An 11,033-nucleotide genomic window follows, 5' to 3' on the forward strand; every position below is an offset into this window, starting at 1 on the left:
ATCACTAAGAAACTCATCCAAGGTGTAGTTCTTGAACTCGGTGTCGTTGTCACTTCTTATCGTCAGAATCTTTGCATTATGTTGACGTTGATCTTCATTTGCAAAGTCGATGACGGTTTGTTGAGTCTCACTCTTCCTCTTGAAGAAGTATACCCAAGTGTATCTTGAATAATCATCCACAATCACCAAGCAATACTTTCTGCCCCCAGGACTGTCAAAGGATGGAGGCCCGAAGAGGTCCATGTGCAGGAGCTCCAAGGGTCTCTTCGAGTAAATGATAGTCGTGGGAGGGTGAGCCGTCTCATGAAGCTTTCCTTTGATACAAGCAGTGCAAACACGATCTTTGGCAAAACTAACATTCGTTAGTCCATGAACATGGTCCCCCTTGAGAAGACTTTGCAAAGATCTCATATTGACGTGGGCTAAACGGCGATGCCAAAGCCATCCCACATCAACTTTAGCCATTAGGCATGTCGCGGTCTTAGTGGGTTGCTCCGAAAAGTTAATCACATAGAGACCGTTCTCGACATGCCCAACAAAGGCTACTTTAAGAGTCTTGCTCCACAAGAGGGCCACAGTATCAATATCAAAGAAGGTGGCAAAGCCCATGAGTGTGAGTTGACGAATGGAAAGTAAATCGAACGCAAGGGACTCAACAAGCATGACTTTCTCGATCGTTAGATAATGAGAAATGACAACCTTGCCAAGACCCAATACCTTAGAATGTGAGGCATCACCCCATTCGACATTGGTGGGCATAGATGGGATCTTATGCACGTCCACCACCAAGTCCTTGCTCCCGGTCATATGATTTGTTGCTCCACTATTGAGCAACCATGATCCCCCACCGGAAGCAAACACCTACAAGAGATCAATGCTTGGTTTTAGGTACCCATTGAGTAATGGGTCCTTTGATGTTAGTGACAAGGGTCTTAGGAACCCAAATAGACCATTCAATGTACTCATAAGGAGAACCAACAAATTTAGCATAAACATGCCCGTCACTAGCACGGCACAACACATAAGATGGGTTAAAGTCGCCGGCTTTGTTGGGAGAGATGGCTTTGCGCTCTTTGGCATCACCACTCTTCCCATTGTTCTTCTTCTCCTTAGGAGCACCTTCTCCCTCCTTCACAAAGGTTTGTGTGAGCGGAGGATGTCGATTGGTCTTGCTCTTCTTCTCCTTGTTCTTCTTCTTGTTCTTGGACTCGGGTGAGAACCCAACTCCCACCTTGCCCACAACTTCCTTTTGATTGTTCAAAAGGTCATTTAGGTTCTTCTCGCCTTGTATGCATGACACAAGACCTTTCTCGAGTTGTTCCTTCAACTTGGCATTCTCCTCCACAAGATGCACATGCTCACAACATGGGTTAGTAGCATTTGCATTATCAATTAAGACCATGGAGGAAATGTGGCCTTTTCCTTGGTTATCTTAACTTGGAGTTGAGCATGAGACTCCTTGAGGGTAGCATGATCACTTTTCAAGACCTCGTGGGCCTTGTCAAGTACATCAAACTCCTCCGTGAGTCTAACATGATCAACCCCAAGTTTAGCCTTCTCGGAAGCTATAACACGAGACACAACAAGAGCATGATCAAGATCTTTCTTTAGTTTAGCATGACCATCGTTGTGTGACTCCTCAAGAGCCAAACGATGCTCACGCTCTTCCTCAAGAGCATCAGAGAGATCCGATATCTCATCGGCATAGTCACGACTATGACTTTCCATCTTAGAGATGGTTTCTCCGTGAGCCTCGATCATGTCATTGGCTTCACCAAGTTGTTCCAAGAGAGCAACAAAGTGCTTCTTGGATTTGCCCTTGAGCTTACTCATGAAGGACTCAAATTCATTGATCTCCTCATTAGACTCCTTACCATTATCAAAGTCATCCGTTGAAGGAGGGTTAGGAATAATGGTGGTTTTGATGTTGGAGGTTACCTTGTTGGTGGCCTTAGCCATGAGGCACTTGGCGGTGATGTTCTCGTTAGGTGCATCGAAGAGAGATACCCGGGGAGTTGTGACAATGGCAACGGATGCCATGGCCATTGTTTCACCATCTTCATCATCATCGTCATCCTCACGGTATTCTTCTTGAACCACCAACCCGCGAGAAGGAGTCTTCTTGGTGAAGTTGTTCTTGTTGGGGAAGGACTTGGCTTTGTCTTTTCGGATGAACTTGCCACCATTGTCTTCCCGCTTCTCGTAGGGACAATCCGCAACGAAATGGCTAACATTGCCACAGTTGAAACAAGTTCTAACTCGTTGCTTCCCCTTGAGGCCACTTGAGTTGTTCTTGTTGAAGTTGGGTCTTGTATTCTTCTTACTCCAAAACTGTCTTGAGGCAAGAGCCATGTGCTCATGATAATCATACTTCGTGTCCTCGGGGTTGCTCTCCTCATCTTCCTCTTCTTCTTCTTCTTCCACACTAACCTTGGCCTTCAAGGAAAGATTGGGCTTCTTTGCCCTTTGAGAACGGAGCACCGCATTGTCGGCGGTCTTGTCCAAGATGCTCATTGCAACAAACTCATCCAACACTTCACCAGAGGTCATGGAGTGGAAGTCCGGTCTTTGGCGAATGACGGAGGACATGGCCTTGTTGTAGGGCATCATGGCCTTGAGGAACTTGCGCTTGATCCATTTGTCATCCGTGTCCTTGCTCCCATGATCTCAGAGTGCGACCGCGAGTTTGGTCACTCTTCGAAAGAGCTCACGAGGTTCTTCATCCTCTTTCATTGCAAACTCATCGGCTTCATCTTGCACCACTTCATAGTTGGAGCGTTGAATGCTAGCACTTCCTCGATAGAGACGCTCGACACATTTCCATGCTTCTTTAGCCATGGCATGAGGTCGAAGATGAGGGAGATCTTCGGGAAGGATTGCATCTTGGATGATGAAGAGAGCACTCTCATTGAATTGATTGTCCACTTCTTCTCGAGGGGTGAAGTTGCTTGGATCATGAGGATAGAAACCTTCTTCAATGATTCTCCAAAGGTTAGTGTTCACATGTTTTAAGTGACGCTTGAAGCGATAAATCCAAGCGTCAAAATCTTCATTTTTCACATATTTAGGAGGAGGACCGGCATGATTCAAATGAGTAGAGGGGATCGGTCCTCTATACACTGGGGGTTCCACATTGGCAAAGATGCCGGTGCCATTTCTACCACTAGTAGACGGACTCTTTTCACTAATAGCTTCCCCCTTGTCAGAGGTAGCATCCGTCACCTTGTTAGTGGGATCACCCACTTTCATCGGCGAGGTAGATAGTTTAAGTCCGTCTAAGAAATCAGAAAAACATGCTTTTAACCTCGGCCGTCATGGAGGTTTTCAATGTGTCTAAAGCCACATTGAATTCCTCACGAGAGATCGAGGCTCCTCCTTCGGCCGTGGACGAGATGGGATTCACACCGGAGTGCTCCTCCGCACCGTCGTGGGTGTCAACCATACTCTTCGGACGGCAAAGTCCTTAATAAAGAGACGAAGCTCTGATACCAATTGAAAGGATCGATATGGTTGACTAGAGGGGGGGGGGGAATAGGCAACTAACAATTTTTAGACTTTTCTTTAACAATTTAAACCTTGTAACGAAATAGGTTGTCTAGATGTGCAACTACGTGGACAACCTATATGATGCAAAGACAATAAGCACACAAGCAAGCAATGGATATAACTCAAGTAAGCTTGCAAAAGTAAAGGGACAAGATAACCAAGAGTGGAGCCGGTGGAGACGAGGATGTGTTACCGAAGTTCCTTCCTTTTTAGGGGGAAGTACGTCTCAGTTAGAGCGGTGTGGAGGCACAATGCTCCCCAAGAAGCCACTAGGGCCACCGTAATCTCCTCACGCCCTCACACAATGTGAGATGCCCTGATTCCACTATTGGAGCCCTTGAAGGCGGCAACCGGACCTTTACAAAGAAGATTGGGGCTATCTCCGCAACACTTGAAGGCTCCCAACAACACCACGAAGCTTCACCACAATGGAGTATGGCTTCGAGGTGACCTCAACCGTCTAGGGTGCTCAACACCCAAGAGTAACAAGATCCGCTAGGGATAAGTGGGGGGAATCAAATTTCTCTTGGTGGAAGTGTAGATCTGGGACTTCTCAACCAACCCCGAGCAAATCAACAAGTTTGATTGGCTAGGGAGAGAGATCGGGCGAAAATGGAGCTTGGAGCAACAATGGAGCTTTGGGGGAAAGAGGTTGGTCAACTTTGGGGAAGAAGACCCCTTTATATAGTGGGGGGAACAATCCAACCGTTATCCCACTCACCAGCCCCTCACAGAGCGGTACTACCGCTGGGGAAGGGCGGTACTACCGCTCCGGCCGGTACTACCGCTCAACCCAGCGGTACTGCTGCGCTGCCAGACCCCAGGGCGGTACTACCGCTAGGGAAGAGCGGTACTACCGCTTAGGGCGGTACTACCGCTCCTACTGCCGCCCTTAGTGCCACAAAATCCAACACGAAAAACTTCGTTCGAGAATCGAGGCGGAAGTAGCCCAGGCGCTCAGCGGTACTACGACCGAAAAAACCAAGCGGTACTACCGCTCGGAGAGCGGTACTACCGCTCTGAGAGCGGTACTTCCGCTGGGGAGCTTCGGCGGTACTACCGCTGTGGTCGCGGTACTACCGCTGGAGCAGAGCAAAGCATAGCAAGGGGAAAACGGCAGCTCCAGAGATGCGGAAGGAAAGACGACGGGTGTGATAAGGATGTGTACGTGTGATTCCACCCAAGTCTTACCAAAACGGATCCCCTCTTGATAGTACGGTGACTCCTACGAAACTAGTCCACCAACAACGAAACGAAGGAGCTACACCGTCTTGAATACAACACCGAGGGGAGGAAATTGTCTCGTGCCAATGGATGAATCTCTGAAAGAACTAAACGCACACGATTAGTCCACACAAGCATTGTCATCAATCACCAAAACATCTTGGGGATAAATATGCCCTTACATACTTGATGGGACAGAGCACTGCTCATTTCATCTTCAGACTTATTTGGAAATCCCAGTCAGGCTCAAATATAAAATCTTCTTCTGATTGCTTCTATATGACAGAATCAACACAAGAAATCTTCTCCACAGGAAAACCATGTACTTGGAAAGTTACAATTGTGCTATGTGTTCAGACCACACCAAAGAAACACTCTTCCTTCTACTCTGGTATTGTCCATTTGCACTTTCATCTTGGGTTCTTATTTTGCCACAGAAGCTAAGAGGAATTTCCAACTTTGATGAGCTCAGTATATCATTAAACTTGTTACCAGGAGAGATTGGTATGACTATTCTCATTGCGGGTTGCTGGGGCATTTGGTTTGTTCATAATAACAAGATTTTTAGAAGTGTTTTCCCTCATCTATACGGCTGGACTTACCACCTCAAAGAATGTCTTAAAGCTACTATGATTGGAGTCAAGCTAGTATTGCTGAGAAGATCAAGAACTGGAGTGAGCTTTATCTCTAATTTGCTATAATGTTGTTGTTTCCTAGAACAGGTGTTGGATGAGGACTCTATCCTCCATTTACTTTACTTTTTGTACATATTTAATTAATGAAATACCGTAGAACAATTGTTCTATGGTCATGAGATTAAAAAAATGAGCGGAAAAATTTAGCAATCTGGTATCACCCTCCTAGATGATAACTAATCCAATCCTTGAGTGTTGTCACACACTTTTCCTTGGTCATGTGTACTAGAAGGGAAAGGTCCTTCTTGAGCATGTATTTCCATGAGTTTCTGCATGTCACTTCTCTCCTGAACATCTTACCATTTCTTTGATTCCAAATACTGCAGCATCCAAGGATGAGGATGTCCGTCGCAATAGCTTTAGCCAAATTTTGATGAGCTAGCAGAACACAATCATAGATGGAAGTTCCTCTTTGTCTAGAGGAGATGATGGTGGCCTAGCAATCCTGAGAAAATGTGCAATACCAAAAGAGATGTAGTGAAGTCTCTTTGGCTCCATCATTGCACAAAACACAGTCATATCAATCTAAGTTCATAGATTTCGTCTTGATAAGATTCCTTGTGATGACTCTATCATGAAGCAACAGCCAGAAAAATATTTTGTGTCTAATTCTGCAAGCACTTCTTCATAACCATTTGAAAACTATATGGCATACATTGAGATTGAGGAGTATTTGTTGCCTGCACCTTGAAAAATCCACTTATATTGAGCTTGTTTGTTTGTTTGTTTGTTGACCAATCAAGAGTTGGAGATCATTTAGTTGAGCAAATGCTCTAGTTGAGATGTGGTATGGAAAAATTCAGAGATTTCCAAAGAATTAACCATATAATTCAGGCATTGATTTTCATTCTTATCAAAGGAGTGTAACTCAAGGAATCTTGGCCATATAGGCTTGTCCGCCCAAGTATCATGCGAGAGATTAATTATCAAACTAGAGCCAGCCTTGCAAGAGATATTTCTTTTAAAAGCTAGACAGAGATTAAGATGGGCCCTCCACCAGCAAATCCCGCCATTGGGAGGTCAGTGGTTTAATATTTTTCACAAATCATATGCACCCAAGGAAGATTTTCTTTGTTTAAGAACTTGTCAAGGTTTTTCATGAGTAGTGCTTTGTTATGAACATCAACATTTAAATCCCAGTACCACCTTGATCTTTTGGATTGCAAACTTTGTCCCATGCAATTAGGGCTGAACATGTGCTTTCCTGGCCATATTTTCTCCAAAAAAATGCATGAGATATTTATTCACTTGCCTAAGATACTAGCGAGCAAAACAAGTTCACACACACGAATAAAATAGGTAGAGGTCATAGGATATCAAAGTGGAGCATCCAGTGAATCTCCTTTCAATTATCTGTCATATTGAAGTGAAATATCCATTCCTTATTTTGTTGGCACTAAGAGGAAGCCCAAGATAAGTGAATGGAAAATTTCTAAGTTTGAATTCTAATAACCCAAGAATTCTATTAAGTTTTTCAGCAGGTACTATCACGGGCACCAAAACTGACTTGTTGTAATTAATAATCAAAGCAGTCTGTGCAGAAAAGTGAGCCAACAGATTATTGATTTGATGAAGTTGAGCTTCTACTGCAGGCATGATCAAAATTTTCATCTGCATATTGTATAACTAGAAAGTCCTTATTGGCTTGAGATAAAATTGGTGCATGAATAAGTTGAGCCTGCATGGACCAATTCAGAATGGACTGCAAAAGATCAACAACTAGGATAGATATGAGAGGGAGGAGAGAATCACCTTGCCTCACCCCCTCTATTACATTGAAATTTCTTGCCTGACACACCATTTAACAACAAAGAAGAGAAACTAAAGCTGCAAATCATGGAAATCCAATTGATCCATCTACTGCCAGAACCATAAGTTTTCAGAATTTGGAAGATTGTTTGTTCAATCATATCAAAGGCTTTCTCAAAGTCAAGTTTTAGTAACACAATTTTCTGTTGTGGTTGTTTGCACTGATGAATTTACTCAAAACCCATGCCAAACAATTTTGAATAAATCTAATTTGTAAGAATCCATATTGATTTGTGTGTAGCAACTGGAGAATGACTTTCTGGAGTCCGTTAGCCAAGAAGTTGGTGATGATCTTGATTGTACAATTGAGCAAGGATAGTCTAAAATCATTAGGAGTTGAGGGTTGTCTTTTTTAGGGATCAACGTAATAAAAGAACTATTGATTGATTTCAGATCAACGCTTCCATGGTAAAAATCTTCCATAAGCTCATAGAAGTCCTTAGAGATAATGTCCCAACAAGCTTTATAAGTGACTAAAAGGCCAAGGGTCTTCACACCCCGCAGTAAAAATCGCCAGTTCCCAACATATCATGCAATATATGCCCGTGAGGATTAAGGGATTGTGTTGATGATCGCTTAAAATCCCTAGCATGACCTCTTTATTGACAAGACGTGCCAATAGAAATGACCTTGGGCAGCGACATACCCATTAATAACTATTGACAAGATGACTTTGCTGCATGATAAGTGGTGAAGGTTCGGTTATCAACCATAAAGTTGTTAGGGCTCAACCCACTCACATGTCACACCCACGTGGCAAGCCTTCACGGCTAAGTTAAAGGAGTCTTCGGACCCAGTAAAAATGAAAACTACCTAGAGGAGTGCTTTGTAAAAAATCTCCCCTTTATTTGACAGAGTAAATCATGGAGCACATTTGTGCCTGGTCAGGTTCAAAGGGAATACTAATTATCAAGAACATAAAGGAGAGACTTCAGATCAATGGGTCCTCAGTTCTGGAAGCCGACATGGAAGATAGAACTTGCCTACGAAACTGAAGAACAAAATATTGAAGCTATTCCGAATATAGAAGCCCAAGTCCTCAGCTTGAAGACCAATTTAGGGGCTATTGACAGTGTCGTAGATTAGGTGGTGTGCACCACATCGGCCCGTCGATCATGGGCCGGGCCGAAGACCTGATCACAACTGAAGAATGGGCCCCATATGCCCTGCCCTCGACGTAATCAAGATTGAAACCTCCGAAGACTTGGCGTACACTTCAAGATGTGTTTAAATGTTCGGCATGTTTATCTCTAGATTGTAACCGACCATATGTAAACCCTAAATACCCTTGTGGCCTATACAAGTCAAGGGGTTTAATCTGTAGAGGCACACATTCAAGGCTTAGAGGTTAGAACTCATTCATACGATCTCGAGGTAGATCATCTATATTTTGTACCCCATCCACAATCAATGTAATATAAGCATGATGTAGGGTTTTGCCTCTTCGAGAGGTCCCAAACATGGTAAAATGGTGTCCCCTTTACTTCCAGCTCACCATCGTATCAAGATTACCAGCTCAGGACCCCTACCCAAGATCCGCTAGTTTTAGCATTGACAACATGCCAACACCCAAACGGGCATGCAGCAGGCCAACACCCAGACGGGCACGCAGCAGGACAACACCAAGACGGGCACACAACAGCCAGATTGGGCCGTCAGACAACATAGGGAGGAGGAGGAGGAGGAAGATGAGGGCGAGGACGATGATCCCGATGATCTTGCCGGCGATCCAAAGAAGAGGGATATAGGAGAAAGTTTCAACGTGTGGGAGGACGAGCTGTTGTGTGATGCAGGCTTGACCACTAGCCTGGATCTGATCCATGGCATGGGGAAAAAGGGAACAAACTTTTGGAATAACATTGACATATGGTTCCATGAACACAAGCATTTCATACCTACTCCAACACGGTCATCCACAACCGTGAATCAAACTCCCTCAACCATCGATGGTACACCATCCAAGAGGCCATCTTTAAGTATTGCAACCACTTTAAGAATCTCATCGCACGATGGCCTAGCGGTGCGCAAATCCACAAGCAAGTTCATTTGGCCGGATGTGCATACTTTTGTTGATCACTAGCCAACACAGTATTGTAGTCGGACATGCATAGTTTTGTAGCTGGATATGCATTGTATTGTTGATCACCACACAGATATGCATCTTGTTGATCACTAGCCGGATGTACATAGTTTCATAGTCGGATATGCAAAGTATTGTTGATCACCACCCGGATATGCATACTTTTGTTGATCACTAACCGGATATGCAAAGTATTGTTGGTCATTGCCGGATATGTATGCATAGGTCTTGACAATGTTTTATTTTGTAACCATCTCAAGCGTGTATGTTCAAGAAGTTGGAGAAGGAAAATTTCACTATCATGCATTGCTGGTTGAAGTTGAATGGGAACTAAAGTGGAACCTATCATAGCCAAGAGCGCCGCCCAAGTCACTGAGGAAGAAACCGTGCACCCAACCGACCGAGCAAAAGAACCGCCCAAGAAAATTAGAAGAGGGTTCCAGAAAAAGAAGTGGGAGGAGGAGAGGCGAAGCGAGAAGGTTCGGCTGCCAAGTTGATGGAGAAGTTCGAGAAAATCTTGTCTAAAATGAGGAGGTTTACGTCAAGCAATCCGATATCAAGGAGGAGAAAAGGGCGAAGAGGTTCAAACTGTTGATGGATACGACCGAGAAAAAGCTCACGCTCAAAGAGAAGAGGGCCTTTTTTTAGAAAAGGAGGATTACCCCGCCTCAGCATCTGGGCGATGCATGCGGCCATTTTATTAATTATTCACAAAGACCTTACATAGTAGTATATCAGTTTGTCCGAAGCCACTATCTTAGCAACAACTGTCACTATTCCTAACCACTTATGAAGGGGTGTCGATAGTCCGAGCCTAATACCAAACAGACATCGCACCAGAACCTAACATCTAAAGCCGGAGGCCCCAACCGAGCCACATACTGGGTTTGGGGTACAAACCGGTCCGACGCACTATCATGTGTCGTCGTTGTCTTCCACCAATCCATCTTCAGAGCAGAAACTAACACACCAACCTTGCCAAGCCTCTCTGCCATCGACGCCACCATGACACCAGACAACGTCCTCCTCCTGCGCAAGTCCATCTATGCGCATCGGACACCGAGTCTCCACTGCGCCACGCCGTCAAGATCCACCGCCACCAATGAGTAAGATGAAGCACCGCTCCACCAAAGAATTCGTCCACTGGTCCCTCGAGCCCATGTACACCTCGAAGAATGACGGCCCCAAGGGGAAAATGACACCAGAGCGCAGCCGTCATCCGATCAACTGATCTAGGGTTTCCCCCAAAGGTAGCAGATAGAAGTCTAGAACTTCTCCACGGCAATGCCTTCAAGAAGGTAACGACACAAAAAAGTGCCGCCGTCGCTGGTCTTGGCAATAAGCCGAGAACAAGGTTTTCACCCGATCCGCTCGACGAACCTCTGTCTCGCATCGTGCGCACAGACCACCACCGATCTCCGCAGCCGTGGAGCGAGCAAGCCACTTTGGCCAGATCAAATCTTACCAGAGGGCCAATCACGCCCGCAGCATACCAGTCCACCAAAGCCCTCCACGCCACCGCCGATCTGAGGTGCCGTAGCGCCGCGGCCAGATGTAACAGCTCCACCACTAGTTATCCGCCACCGCTCACCGCCGGGAGTGAGCCACCCTCGCGGAGGCTCGGATCTGAGGAAACACTTCCGCTCGCCCGGGTGCCCGGTGCCACCCTCGCGCGCAAG

Source organism: Triticum dicoccoides, chromosome 7B, assembly GCF_002162155.2.
Source record: "Triticum dicoccoides isolate Atlit2015 ecotype Zavitan chromosome 7B, WEW_v2.0, whole genome shotgun sequence".
NCBI lineage: Eukaryota > Viridiplantae > Streptophyta > Magnoliopsida > Poales > Poaceae > Triticum > Triticum dicoccoides.